Source organism: Cervus elaphus, chromosome 7, assembly GCF_910594005.1.
Source record: "Cervus elaphus chromosome 7, mCerEla1.1, whole genome shotgun sequence".
NCBI classification, from domain to species: Eukaryota; Metazoa; Chordata; class Mammalia; order Artiodactyla; family Cervidae; genus Cervus; species Cervus elaphus.
In genome coordinates this window covers 29,857,263-29,870,346 of record NC_057821.1, presented here as the reverse complement: position 1 = coordinate 29,870,346, position 13,084 = coordinate 29,857,263, and the positions used below count along the sequence as shown (strand labels likewise).

Here is a 13,084-nt window from a genome sequence, read left to right as displayed (position 1 = left end):
TGAATATTTTAACATCTCTCTACTGCATTTCCTCCATCTTCTCTATCTTCCAGCTGCCAGCACAATTTGTACCTTCAAAATGGTTATGCCAAATGTAACCACAATGAGCGGATTCCTCCTCATGGTGTTTTCCAACAACCGTGAGCTGCAGATCTTACACGCATTGCTTTTCCTGTTAATATACTTATTAACCTTAACAGAAAATCTTCTGATTATCACCATCACAACTCTGGACCAACATCTCCAATCCCCAATGTATTACTTCTTGAAGCACCTTTCGCTACTGGACCTCTCCTTCATTTCTGTCACGGTCCCCCAGTCCATTGAAAATTTACTGACAGGCAATGGCTATATTGCCCACAGTCAGTGCATACTTCAGGTTTTCTTCTTCACATCTTTGGCCTGGGTTGAGGTGGCCATTCTCACTGTCATGTCTTATGATCGCTATGCCGCCATTTGCCTCCCACTGCACTACGAAGTCATTATGGATCCCAGAGTTTGTAAGCGGGTCGTGATAGCTGTATGGCTGAGTGGTGGCATCTCTGGAATCTTGTATACGGCTGCCACATTCTCCATCACGTTCTGTAGGGCCAAAATAATCCACCAGTTCTTCTGTGATATCCCCCAGTTGCTGAAGCTCTCTTGCTCCAATGATTACCTAGGCGTGATTGGAGTAGCTGCTTTCATGACTGTGCTTTCCTTCATCTGCTTTGTCTCCATTGTTCTCTCCTATATGCACATCTTTTCCACAGTTCTAAGAATACCCTCTGCTGAGGGCCGCTCCAAGGCCTTCTCTACCTGCCTACCCCACCTCTTTGTTGTGTCATTTTTTCTTTCCACAGGCATTTTTGAGTTCCTAAGACCAACTTCAGATTCTCCAACTGCTTCTGACATTATCATATCTATCTTTTATACAGTAGTGCCCCCAACACTGAACCCTATGATCTATAGCTTGAGGAATGAAGCCATGAAGGGAGCTTTAAGAAAGTTACTGTTGGGTGGTGAATTCACCAGGAAAAGAACATTTTTGTCCTGTTGTTGATGGCTGTCCAATATTACACACGAGGAGCATATTTAATAACTGGAATCCATTATATATAAATGGTAAACACTGCCAAAGAGTCAGACATGACTGAGCAACTGAGCATGCATGTAATATGTATATAGTAATGTTGAGGGAAAACAAAAACTTTTTTTCCTGTTGATGAACCAAATACTATAACCATAATCATAATGGAAATGCTTCATTTGACATCTTCACTTTTTTAGACACTGAAATAAGACTTTTTGTTATTCTTTCAAATTAAGCGAAAATAAACAATTATATATAATATTTTAATGTAGGTCCACTACTTTCCTTTTCCTCCCAATACATATAGACATGCAGACACAAAGATATATCAGGTCATACCAACAAACGTAGCACTTTCGGAAAAACAGCATAGGCAAAATTACAGCAATAATAGTAATAAACAGTGACAATTTATCCACAATTCCACTCATCAATTGTTTAATTCCAAATGTCCATTTAAATTTTTGTCTTTTAAATGCCACGTTTACATACTGGTACAAAAATATACAATTATTATGCATATCTACATAGTTTTACTAATATAATTTTCTTGAATACACAGAATTCAATGGAATTCATATCATAATACATTGAACCAGTCACCTATTTTATACATATACGTTTTTCCCAATTATTCATTCATGCTAGAAATTTAATTTCTACTCTTCATAATTTCATGGAATGGGAGTGCTGAGTCAAAGCATGTGAAATGTTAAGCTGCTTTGAGTATGTGACTGTATTGTTTTCTAAAATTGTTAAATCATTTTATGTGGCTACTGGGAATGTGTGGCCATGTCAGTTCTACATGTCTCCAGTGATTTATGAGTTCATACAACAAATATGCAGAGAGATTCTATTAGGTGGTTGAAATCATAACAGGTGCCTGGAACATAGAAGTATATAAAATATACACACATTGGGTAGTGTGGAGATTTTTAATCTTTATAGCTGGAATATTTTACCTTTAATTATTTTTAATGTGATAGATGAAGAAATTAAATATATTTACAATTTTTATTTAGCTCTCATATTATTCATTTTAATTTTGAATTCTTATTATTTATCCATTATGTAAAAAGTTTTATAAATCTTCGAAGTCTGTGTTTTATAACAGCAAAAGCCATTTTCTCAGTCCCCCTTTAACTTTATTATATTAGTTTTCTTTGCTATGCAACTCATATAATTTGACATGAGTTTATAAAGGTTGTAGCAACAAAGCTTAGCCAGTCTAAATTACCAGGGATAGTCTTAAATAACTAATAATTAAAATCTTTTTTGTTAGTTATTAGACTCTTCAATCCATCTGCAATAATGTGTAAATTATATTTTTTATGCTACACACCAACTAAATATGTTAATTTATGAAATATTTCTTTTATTGACCTATTATTTAATGAGCTTACTGAATTATAAAGTATGTCAATTTTTATCTCAATATCTAAGCTTTCAAATTTTTATTAATCTATGTTTATGTATTTAAACTAGTTAAGTAATATTGTATTGTTTTCTACTGTAGTGATTTAGGTAGAGGACTATTCTTTGATTTATATTTTTATTGCCTTGTATTCTTATTTTGAACCTCTTAATTTAGTTCAATAAACACTGCATTTGTTCTTGGGAGCATTCAATCATTCAAAATTTATAAATTAACTTGGAATATGTACTCTGTTATATAGTTTCTTTTTTTTAATTTAAATTATTTATTTTTTTAATCTTCCTTTTAAAAAATTATTTATTTATTTTACTTTACAATATTGTATTGGTTTTGCCATACGTTGACTTGAATCTGCCATGGATGTACATGTGTTCCCCATCCTGAACCCCCCTCCCACCTCCTTACCCATCCCATCCCTCTGGGTCATCCCAGTGCACCAGCCCCAAGCACCCTGTTTCATGCATCAAACCTGGACTGGCGATTCATTTCACATATGATAATTTACATGTTTCAATGCCATTCTCCCGTATCATCCCACCCTCGCCCTCTCCCACAGAGTCCAAAAGACTGTTCAATACATCTGTGTCTCTCTTGCTGTCTCGCATACAGGATTATCGTTACCATCTTTCTAAATTCCATATATATGTGTTAGTATACTGTATTGGTGTTTTTCTTTCTGACTTACTTCACTCTGTATAATAGGCTCCAGTTTCATCCATCTCATTAGAACTGATTCAAATGTATTCTTTTTAATGGCTGAGTAATATTCCATTGTGTATATGTGCAACAGCTTTCTTATCCATTCATCTGCTGATGGACATCTAGGTTGCTTCCATGTCCTGGCTATTATAAACAGTGTCGCGATGAACATTGGGGTTCACGTTTCTCTTTCAATTCTAGTTTCCTTGGTGTGTATGCCCAGCAGCAGGATTGCTGCATCATATGGCAGTTCTATTTCCAGTTTTTTAAGGACTCTCCACACTGTTCTCCATAGTGGCTGTACCAGTTTGCATTCTCACCAACAGTGTAAGAGGGTTCCCTTCTCTCCACAGCCTCTCCAGCATTTATTGCTTGTAGACTTTTGGATAGCAGCCATTCTAACTGGCATATAGTGGTACCTCATTGTGGTTTTGATTTGCATTTCTCTGATAATGAGTGATATTGAGCATCTTTTCATTGTGTTTGTTAGTTATCCATCTGTATGTCTTCTTTGAAGAAATGTCTGTTTAGTTCTTTGGCCCACTTTATGATTGGGTCTTTTATTTTCCTGGAATTGAGCTGCAGGAATTGCTTATATATTTTTGAGATTAATTCTTTGTCCATTGCTTCATTTGTTATTATTTTATCCCATTCTGAAGGCTGTCTTTTCACCTTGCTTATAGTTTCCTTTGTTGTGCAAAAGCTTTTAAGTTTCATTAGGTCCCATTTGTTTATTTTTGCTTTTATTTCCAATATTCTGGGAGGTGGTTCATAGAGGATCTTGCTGTGGTTTATGTTGGAGAGTGTTTTGCCTATGTTTTCCTCTAGGAGTTTAATAGTTTCTGGTCTTACATTTATATCTTTAATCCATTTTGAGTTTATTTTTGTGTATGGTGTTAGAAAATGTTCTAGTTTCATTCTTTTACAAGTGGTTGACCAGTTTTCCCAGCACCACTTGTTAAAGAGTATCTTTTCTCCATTGTGTATTCTTGCCTCCTTTGTCAAAGATAAGGTGTCCATAGGTGCATGGATTTATCTCTGAGCTTTCTATTTTGTTCCATTGATCTATATTTCTGTCTTTGTGCCAGTACCTCACTGTCTTGACGACTGTGGCTTTGTAGTAGAGACTGAAGTTGAGCAGGTTGATTCCTCCAGTTCCATTCTTCTTTCTCAAGATTGCTTTGGCTATTTGAGGTTTTTTGTATTTCCATACAAATTGTGAAATTATTTGTTCTAGTTCTCTGAAAAATACCTATAGTTTCTTTTAACCAAGAAATACTAAAATGTTTTACACTAAATAATATTTTGCTAATTCTCTTTATGAAAGTAGCTCACACTTCTCAATAGCCTTTTTCTATGATTTTAAATTTGTGTGGTTACTATAAACCTGATTCAATTTCTATTCATGTTGAACACTCATTGCAGGTACCAAGCATCTTTGAACAATGCCATAAATTGTAGGAATCCCCACACTACTCCTACCACTATCTCTCAAGGCAGAAAACAAAAACTCACTTTCTTGGTATTTATTACAGCTAGAATGTAGACATAGGACTGTGGTTCTGAGATTAGATATTTCAGCCTGAGATTTTAAGTGAGAAAAGAAAAATGTGAGAAGCAGAAACTATGTGGCATCCATTTCTAAAGAAGTTAGTGGTCCAGGCATTCAGTTTTGGGGAGTGGAAGTAGTAGAGTCTGTAACCTAGTTCCCCACACCCATGGTAGGAAATGCAGAGTCTGTCCAGCAGTGTCAGCAGTGTACTCCCTTCTAGGACAATGTCATTGTCTGAGCTCTTATCTTCCAAGCTTGATTATCAGACCTTCTAAGAGACTATGTGGTATAGCTAGATACAGTTAGGATTGGTTCTGTGTGTTGCTACTAAGAAATTTGAGAACTATAACTGTTAAGAATACTACACTGATTCTTATATCCTGAACTTAAACCTAGCCACTTTATTAATATCTAATAAATCTAGCAGTAATTGATTTCTGTGAAGGTTAGACTCTTACTAAGAGATCAGAAAGGTTTCTTCCCTGACAATTATATTTCAAAATGGTGGCTCTCATTCCTGAGAAAGACATTCTTGGGTTGTAAAACTGACAAGAAAGGATGTTCCCTGGTGGCCTAGTGGTTAAGATTCCAGGCTTTCACTACTGCAGCCCTGGGTTCAATCCCTGGTCAGGGAATTGAGAAGCTACAAGCTTCACAGTGAGGCCACAAAAGGGGAAAAAATGGTAGGAAGTTTTAAAAAAAATTTTATCCTTTTAAAAAGGGACAGAAAAAGAGCTTACAATTTCACATTTTCTAAAGACAAAAGCCTAGAGTGAGGAAGAAGCCAGTAGGTTGGTTGATCAGTCATTTGATGGTGATATGACCTTTAAATTACTGCTGTTAATCCAAAATGCAAAACAACAATTACTGCATGGACAACTGGGAAATATAGAACTTTGTACCATCAAGAGCAGTGATGTGCGGAGAGGGTGATTTTGTCTGTAGGAGGATTTGGCAATGTCCGGAGACATCTTTAGTTGTCACAATTGCTTGGGAGGATGCTCCTAACATCTGGTGCGTAGAGGCCAGTGGTGCTGCTAAACATCCTGCAATGTACAAAACCCCAGACATAAAGAATTATCCAGCCCCAAATGTCAATACAGCTGCCACTGAGAAATCCTGATCTAGATGCATTGTGGCTTAAGGAAGCTACTACATGACAAGCTAAATATGTTCAAACAATTTTTTTCTCCAAGTAAGTACATTACAGCTAAATGTAGAAGTAAAAAGTAAGTTGATAGGATGATGTCAGTCACCCAACATCATAAATGAAGAAATGGAAAAGAGGTCATGGGAAAGACTGCATGCTGCATTTATGAACAGTCTTTGTATGATCGGCTGTGTCCATTCATGCTGTGTCCTGCAAGCAGGCTTTCACTTCTATTACTACACGAAAACTTCCTGCTTATAGCCAGTAATCACTTCCTTGCAATTAGCAACAGTGTCATGGTTGAATCTTAGTTCTTAACAATAATTGTATTTGGTGATACTGCCATGAGAGAGGAGAAGATGGCTGAAAATATGAAAAATGCCATTAAATGATGCTGCCTAATGATTTGCATTTCTTCTATAAAACAGAAGGTGAGGGTACTACCAAGAATGAAGAGAGTATAGATAAGTTAACGAAAAAATGGTAAATTTTGAAACAATTCCAGAAAAAAATAGCAAAAATTGGAAACAAAGGGCAAATCACTGAAAAGTAAGAGTGAGTTCGATATTTTATAAATATTTCAGAGTAAATTATTGTGGAATTTCCTCCAGATTTTCTGAGCAATAGAGTGGAAGAGACTGCTGCTTTGGGGTGTGTGGTGGAAATAAGAAAGGAGAACATATACTCTGGGGAGCTAGAAGTCACAGAAAAAAAGCAGTTTTCTACTCTCACTCTTAGAGATGTGAGTTCTGGCTCTAGAGGGTGTGGTCTGAAACTGAAGTTATTTTTTAAGCCAAAGAAATGAAAAAGAAATAGTGTAAAAGACTACATATTATTTGATTCCACTTTTACAATATGATTACTTTCTGGAAAAGCTGACACTATAAGCACAGAAAGAGATGTATGGTCACAGTGGCTGCTTGGGGGAGAGGGTTTACTAGCAAGGGGTGTGGGCCAATTTTAGGGGTGACAGGACTTTTCTAGGGGCTTCCCAGGTGATGCTAGTGGTGAAGAACCTGCCTGTCAATATAGGAGACATAAGAGACAGGGGTTTGATTCCTGGGTCAGGAAGATCCCCTGGAGGAAGGCATGGCAACCCACTTCAGTATTCTTGCCTGGAGAATCCAACTGACAGAGGAGCGTAGCAACCTACAGTCCATGGGGTCTCACAGAGTCGGACAGGACTGAAGCAACTTAGCACATATGCAGGGGATCATCCTATGGCTTGAATATGGCTATGACTACATGACTACAAATGTTTGTTTAAAATCACAAAAATATATAGTCAAAGGGTGATTGTTACTATATGTAAATTATACATTAATAAAAATTTTGGAAAAAGAAAAGTAGTGGGAGAAAGAATAGTAATTATATGAGCTTACTCCAAGATCGAGCATGAAGCCTTGAAACGAAAATAGGATAGTTGGTAGATGTGTGGGTTGTAACATGATGAGATCCTAAAATCCTTTAGTCATCTCCTTTGAAATGTCTTTCTAGGACTCGTCTGTGTCTTTGTGACATCTTTTCATGTCAACTATTGCATTTATCACATTATATTCTAAACATCTGAAATCAATGTCTGTTTTTCTCTTTACATGATGAATTATTTGAGGGTGGAGAATTAAGACTTGACTTTTAAAAAATTTCTATTTTCTGATGTCCAGTGGATAACACATCCCTTATATTAAGTTGGTAATGAACAGTCACTTTGAATAAACAATAAATGAATGAAGTCAAAGAGTTCTGAGATTAATGAGGAGACTCAATCCCAGGGATTGAACCTGTGTCTCTTATGTCTTCTGTATTGGCAGGAGGATTCTTCACCACTAGCCCCACTTGGGAAGCCCCTACTAATACTAAATTTGTTTATATCTTGAAGTGCACACCAGACTAGTGGGGAAACACAATGGTCAGTTAGATTTTAAGAATTTGACTTATAATTTTTAAACTACATCAGGTTAAAATTTAAAAAACAATTCCCATTTGAATTAGATGATATTAACACTGTTTTAAAATGTACTCTCTGCCACTTTGAATGGGATAAAAGTTTATGTCCTGTGCCAGTTAATAACATGAAAACACCCTTGCATAATGTACTTCTGCCATGCATTCATTTATTTAATTATGGATGTAGTTTAGTCATTGAGTAGATGTTACTTTCTTTCATATATTTTAGAAAATAAAATATAGGAAAGATGTAAGTTCAGTTCAGTCACTCAGTCATGTCCAAATCTTTGCGACCCCATGGACTGCAACATGCCAGGCCTCCTTGTCCATCACCAACTCCCGGAGCTTGTTCAGACTCATGTCCATTGAGTCGGTGATGCCAACCAACCATCTCATCCTCTGTCATCCCCTTCTCCTCCTGCCTTCAATCTTTCCCAGCATCAAGGTCTTCTCCAATGAGTCAGTTCTTTGCATCAGGTAGCCAAAGTATTGGAGTTTCAGCTTCAGCATCAGTCCTTCCAATGAATATTCAGGACTGATTTCTTTTAGAATGGACTGGTTGGATCTCCTTGAAGTCCAAGGGACTCTGAAGAGTCTTCTCCAACACCACAGTTCAAAAGCATCAATTCTTTGGCACTCAGCTTTCTTTACGGTACGACTCTCACATCCACACAAGACTACTGGAAAAACCATAGCTTTGACTAGATGGACCTTTTCAGCAAAGTAATGTCTCTGCTTTTTAATATGCTGTCTAGGTTGGTCATAGCTTTTCTTCCAAGGCCAAGGAAAGATATACAATGAGATACATATCCTTTTTCCACATCCATCAATTTCCTTCAAATAAACACTGTTATTAATTTCTTTTTAAAATTTATTTTATTATTTTATTGAGATAAAGTTGATTTACAACATTTTGCTAATTTCTAATGTACAGCAAAGTGATTTGTTTTATATCTCTATATATATCTCCTTAGTTACTAATTTATTAATGCACATAAAAAACAGAGGACATGAGGGAAGGGAGTAGTGGTGGTTAATTTAACCATTTCAAATGTAGTCATAGAAATTCCATATCAAGGAAATTTAATGATGAACTTAGAATAAAAAGATGCTATAGCAGTAGTAGATAATTTCCATTATCACTATCCTATTTTTATCTGAAGTTATTTTCCTTAGCTCAAAATCTCACTTTTTGTAGGTTCTTAATTGTGATAATACATGTTTCATGAGTTGGAATCACCTAATGAAATAGTCCAAACACAATTTTATTAAATGTATCTATATGTATGTATGTTTGTAATCTGTATGTAGCATTTTATATATAGATATAAAATCTATATAGCTTTCAAAACTAGGTAAAAGAATTTATAGACAATCTAGTAATAAATTTCAGACATAAGATTGTAATCATGGGACTTCCCTGGCAGGCCAGTGGTTAAGACTCTGCGCTTCCACTGCAGAGGGTGTGGGTTTGATCCCTCATCCTAGACCTAAGATCCCCGACCATAAGGCCAATCTTAAAAAAAAAAAAAAGACTGTAATCCTAACAGTAAATTGTGTTCAAGTAGGAAAAATCTATACCATGATTCACAAAGAGCAGTAAAACTGTAGAAAATCACAAGATTTTATTATAAACTTGGACAAATTTATTTTAAATGCTGCAAATAGAAATATCAAGTGGTAAAAAGCTTCCATGCTACAAGGTGAGACACATTCTTTGCAATTATGTTGCCTAAATTATTATTCAACTTGGTTTAATTAGAACTTTGGATATGGAAAGCTATTATAACAATGATCCAGGATATCAGAATGACTAATTGAATGAACTGAGAGAATAAATGAATGAATGGTTGCATGAATATAAAGAGAGTTGATGTTAACAGAGGTCTAGTTCTCATTCATTCTGGCGTTAGTGGCTCTTAGAGAAAATAAAACACCCTGGAGGTTTCTTAAAGTGTCTTCCTTTTTCTAGAGTAATGACTCTACTGTTGACTGGTATTTTGTGTGCAGTTACCCATCTCCTTTTCCTTGGGGAGAGCTTTAAACTTTGAATAAAGTTTATCTCAATGTTCTTTGTTAAGAAGCCTGCCCCCAGAGGTCTCTCCCAGGAGTTAACTTGTGAAATTGTTAAAACCTTGAGGCAATATTAAGATAGAAGCTCCAGCGATTGCCTAACAAAGCTGGAGCCTCTGGAGATAACCCTGAAAGTGTCTAGTATGTGTGCCCTGATAAATCACCTTGCTCTTCAGGGAAAATAGTTCTGAAGCACTTAAACAATTAGGTACTGACTGACTTGGTGTAAACGTTCACATTTTAATAATACAATTATCTGGAAGTTTTCTAATGAGCCCTCTAGTGGCTGTAGTAGAACAAGACTGCTTGACAACAGCCAATTTCCAAGGAGACAAGTTTTAATTGCTTGGAAACTGCAAAATGATGGCTTTAAGCAGCTGCTGCTTGATCTATGTAAAATGAATGGATTGTTTCTTGGGACAAGGTTTGGCGAACACGTGTCTTTAGTACAGGCTAGCGATCGCCATAATCTCGAGTGTTGGTGAGAAAATAAATACTGTAGGGGCCTTAAAAGTTATTCTAGTTCTCTATATTAGAAGAAGGAATTCAAACTCCATTATTTCCAATTCTTTTTTGCTTTGTGATTAAATAATTTAGTGAAATATTCCAAAGAGACTGATTCAATTCCTCTTTCTTAACTATTTCATGAAAGCAATAAACCATGGGACTCATTCTCAGTGTAGTATATACATCCAAGTCCAAGTGAAAGTTGCTCAGTCATGTCCGACTCTTTGTGATCCCATGGATTATACAGTCCATGGAATTCTGCGTTCCAGAATACAGGAGAGGATAGCTTTTCCCTTCTCCAGGGGATCTTCCCAACCAAGGGATCGAACCCAGTTCTCCCACATTGCAGGCAGATTCTTTACCAGCAGAGCCACAAAGGAAGTCTACGAATACTGGAGTGGGTAGCCTATCCCTTCTCCAGGGGATCTTCCCAACCCAGGAATCCAACCAGGGTCTCCTGCATTGCAGGGGATTCTTTATTAACTGAGCTATCAGGGACACATCAGTTTAAAACACAGCTTTTAGATTCAGATTCAATTCAGTTCAGTTCAGTCGCCCAGTCGTGTCCAACTCTTTGCAACCCCATGAGCCACAGCACGCCAGGCCTCCCTGTCCATCACCAACTCCCAGAGTTCACCCAAACCCATATACATTGAGTTGGTGATGCCATCCAACCATCTCATCCTCTGTCATCTCCTTCTCCTCCTGCCCTCAATCTTTCCCAGCATCAGGGTCTTTTCAAATGAGTCAGCTCTTCACAACAGGTGGCCAAAGTATTGGAGTTTCAGCTTCAGCATCAGTCCTTTCAATGAATATTCAGGACTGATTTCTTTTAGGATGGACTGGTTGGATCTCCTTGCAGTCCAAAGGACTCTCAAGAGTCTTCTCCAACACCACAGTTCAAACGCATCAATTCTTTGGTGCTCAGCTTTCTTTATAGTCCAACTCTCTCATTCATACGTGATCACTGGACATACCATAGCCTTGACTAGACGGACCTTTGTTGACAAAGTAATGTCTCTGCTTTTCAATATGCTATCTCGGTTGGTCATAACTTTCCTTCCAAGGAGTAAGCGTCTTTTAATTTCATGGCTGCAGTCACCATCTGCAGTGATTTTGGAGCCCAGAAAAATAAAGTCAGCCACTGCTTCCACTGTTTCCCCATCTATTTGCCATGAAGTGATGGGACCAGATGCCATGATCTTAATTTTCTAAGATTCTTGGATTCAGATTGCTTGAGTTTAAACAATGGCCCAACAGTTGTTAAATAAGTGACCTTAGGAAAGCTAATTAATAATTTTGTGGTTCAATTGTTTGTAAGAAAAAGGTAGTACTAGTACCTCTCTCATGTGACTATTGTGAATATCAAATAAGTTAATACACTTAGAGTTCAGTCACTCAGTCCTGTCCAACTCTTTTCAACCCCATGAATTGTAGCCCACCAAGCTCCTCTGTCCATGCAATTCTCCAGGCAAGAATACTGGAGTGGGTTGCTATTTCCTCCTCCAGGGGATCTTCCTGACTCAGGGATTGTACCTGCATATCTGGTGTCCTATATTGGCAGATGAATTCTTTACCACTGAGCCATTTGATAAGCCCTCTAATATATACTAATCACACTAAATAGTGTCACAGTCATATCACACACAATAAGCACATAAGAGACGTTAGCTCTCATTAATCTGCTACACAAATAACAATTTGTTGTTTTCTACAGTTGTTTATTTCAAAAATTACTTCTGCATTTTTTAAAGACTATGTTCATTTTAACAGAAAAGAAAATTGAAATTAAGGAACAACAGCCTAGAATAAAATTGTACTGGTATTTAACAGTAATGTCCAAATTCAAACTCAAGTCTGCTGACTGTAATCTGGTGTGCTTCCACCACCTCACAGCTATTTCTAGACCCACCAGCAAGTGCTGTTAGAGTCAATCCCTTCCCGTACTGACAGAATTGAAAACAGTATGGACAACTAAAGCTGGAAGAAAGAAGTCTTGACTATTTTATTTCACCGAGTGTCAATAAAATTTCAAAATACAGGTTCTAGTTTCCCGATGATGACATAAACTTGCTCGCTCTGCCTCTTCCATGAAATGGCAGCTGTAAAATCTGAGCAGAAAGTAAGGAGAAGCTGTTTGAGCATCCTGAAAAATAAATGTTAGCAGGTGGGTTGGGAAAGAATACTAGAATTCAAATTGCCACCAAAATTGGCAGTGTTTACCATTTTTTCCATCAGCAACATCTTAGCCTGAAGTTTAATACAATCAGAAACAGAAGCAAGAACAGGTCACAGAGTCACAGAGCAAGAACATACCACAGTCATAGCGAACTCTAGGAGAAGCCGGCTGAGACTCTCTGGCTCAAGAGCACAAAGTGAATTCCTAATGCTCATAATGTGGAGTACCAAAATCTGTATATGTCTAGATTCTCTACAGAACAGAAGCAATAGGATGTGTACCTTTAGAGAGATTTAAGAAATTGGCTTATGTGATTATAGAGTTGGTAAATCTGAAATCTGCGATTAGGCTGGCAAGCTGGGGATCCAAGGAGAGCTGGAGTTGGTTCTATTCTCATGAAACTGTTAACTCCACAGAAGGGAAAATCAGGTTCCCCTCCATCAAAAGTTTGACTCATGGGTTCTGCTCCC

General features: G+C 37.1%; 1 pseudogene; it reads left to right on the top strand.

The window, feature by feature from the left end:
* Window positions 1-27: 27 nt before the first annotated feature.
* On the top strand, window positions 28-1,136 carry LOC122696809 (annotated as a pseudogene).
* Window positions 1,137-13,084: the final 11,948 nt, after the last annotated feature.